The sequence below is a fragment of the Ambystoma mexicanum genome, chromosome 7q (genome assembly GCF_040938575.1).
Source record: "Ambystoma mexicanum isolate Mex_15411 chromosome 7q, UKY_AmexF1_1, whole genome shotgun sequence".
In the NCBI taxonomy this organism is placed as follows: domain Eukaryota; kingdom Metazoa; phylum Chordata; class Amphibia; order Caudata; family Ambystomatidae; genus Ambystoma; species Ambystoma mexicanum.
This window is the reverse complement of record NC_090941.1, coordinates 457,316,458-457,319,235: the sequence shown is the minus strand read 5'-3', so window position 1 is coordinate 457,319,235 and position 2,778 is coordinate 457,316,458.

The following is a 2,778-nucleotide window of genomic DNA, read 5'->3' as shown; positions in this document are numbered from 1 at the left end:
AAAACATGAAACTGGTTGGTTTAACAAAAAACCGTGTCACACACTGTGTCATAAAATCAAACATCAAGTCAGTCATGGTTTCATTTACCTGCCTTAAGCTGGCTGTAAAAGTATCCAGTGTTTCAAAGGTTAGCATCTCAAATTAGAGCTCGCACACTTGGCAGCATTACTTCAATTAAGAATCTTAACCTACGCACAGGTGACTTTGATGTGCGCACTCATCTTATCTCAAAATAAATTACGCTCCTGCTTGCATAATCCTGCTGCCCCAACAATTCATAAATCATTTTCCTGCCTACGTGCAACGTAGAAGTTTTTTTTTTTCAAAAAGCAAAACATCTCTGGTTAAAGCAATTCAGTTGGAAGAGCAAAACCATTTCGTTTTTTCAGATTCATCTCAAAAAGTGCATTTAAAAACCATTTTTCAATGTGTTAGCATTGTGGTGCATGATCTTACAGTCCACAACTCATTGTCCATAGTCCTTTAAACAAGAAAGGCAAGACATGTCAATTAAGTTATTTCCAGCAACTGAATCATTTGAATGTGTAGCATCAAATATTTGATAATTAGCCAAGTCTGCACCGTGCCAGTTCAGCAAAAGTTATTACTCTGTTGGACACCTTTCGCAGGTTGCAGAACAAATAGCAGCATGGAGTGCGGTGCAGGACACGTTTAAAGTTGACTCGCATCTCGCAGTAACTCGCATATTCTCTGAGATCAGTGTCACCCACATACTGCACACATTTACGCCAATAAGGACACGCTATTGTCTTGCTTTTTTGCCTAGGCAAAATACAAACAGAAATGTTAGGATTTCATCAAAACTTTAATATCATTATTCATCAATATCGGCGTTATCCACCCCTTCCCTGAACACCACCCCCATCTTCAGAAGTCTCACCAGGTAACTACACACTTTATCATTGCTACTGCAATTATTTATCACCCTTCTGCATGTTATTGGGGGCTTATTTACATTCAACCATACGGGGTGTAACTGCCTAATCACAAACTCATTTGTGCAATGCGATCATAGTTGGTCAATGGTACCTCAGACTGATCTGTGATTTTTACAAAAGCCATATAATAAGTACCCAGGTCGCACTTCTCAATGGATCAATGCTTTTCTTTGTCACCAAAGCGATCACGACTGCCAGGCGCCAACTTGCTTCCAGTGTCTCATGATCTTGATTTAGTTTGCCCTGCTGGCATCACTCCATATTTCAAAGGTAAAGTCTTTCAGTCCAATACCGCCTGCAGTTGCACAAGCAGCTTTGTTTATTTTTCTCCATACAGCTAGTGTCTTTCAAGCCTCTGGTTTTTCACTTGTCATTTTCCCAAAGGGTGTTTGCTGTTTCTTGGACCACCCCTTTGAGCGCAATAGTCTAAGTCAGTTTCTTTTGTTGCTTCAACAAATCATTCATTCTTGCACTAAGCCGTGAGGCTTCTGGATCATGGCTAATGTGCAGTGTTCATGTTGTATTCCAAAGCCCCGCTCTGCATGTTGTCTCTTGCAAAACGGCTAAGCACTTTTGTCAGTTTTGCTTCCATCTGGAATGCCATAATATCTTTGTCAGTTACTCCATCCCTGGCAATGTAGCTTGCAGTTTGCCAGATGTGTATTTTCTCTTCTCAGAGCGCCTAGAGGTTTCTTCTCCAGTGCACAGCGCTTTACTTCAGTTCACATCACATGGAGCACTGGAATGCAGCTTGCACAGCAATAGCGTTTCACTTCACATCACATCACATGGTGCATGGGAATGCGGTTTGCACAGTAATGTCTGTTGGAATGGGCAGCTGTCTTTTCTTAGCCCATTCACAGATGCACAGGTTCCCCAAATGTTCAGATGTGATGTGCCCGTCTGCCATCCTGCATGCAGCCTTTGTTTTCCTACCAGTGTTACTGGGCAAATTCTTTACTTCTGATCAGTTCTATTATTGCATGCCGTTAGAAAGTCTCTTTTCTGCCTTTGCACCCCCTTCCTCAGTTTTCTGCTCACTGACGGTCTTTTCACAGGGGAAGGAATGCAGGAATGTCATTGTTTATCTTTCGTGTGCACCTGGCAGCGCCATGAGCACGCAGCAAGCTTATCTCTTTGCTCTATAACTCTTAAACTGTGGCGGCTTCAATGGAAAGGCACTCGTTTCAGACAGTTCATACAGATTAACTCTTTCTTGCACTGCTCTTGTCCAGCAACTCAGAAAAGCTCCCATATCTGAAGCATCATTTCACTAAACAGAAGTGCAGTATTCTGCTTTTGTCTGCCTTCTTTTCGCGCACCTCGCCCAAGACAGCTTCAAGGCACAAGCTCTGCACACACAGCAAGACTCTTATTTTCAAAAGAGGCACTTTTCTTGTCATCAGATTCTACTCCATGTAATTTTGCAAAATGTCAAAGCGTCTTTAGCCTGTTTTAAACTGATTAATGTCTCATTTAAAAGGCATACGTTTTTTTTTTCCTTCTTTTTCCTCGTAACCTTGTAGTTTTGCTTCACAAGCTCAATCCAATGCAATGTGCGATTTTTCAGGAGAACCCACAACCTACTAAATCTTTGTGCTATCTTATCACACACAGATTTTTCATTCTGTTGTACCATTGCCAGAATATAACCACTTATTTCAGTGCATTTAAAAAATGCCATGTTTAGTGCAGCTCCCTGCACGGTTTTTTCCTGCAAGAACAACCCACACTCTGTATTGCTTGTGGGCTGTTAAATGTGTCAACAACATTTTTCACCATATATCACAGTCAACAGGTCACTATTTCCAAACATGC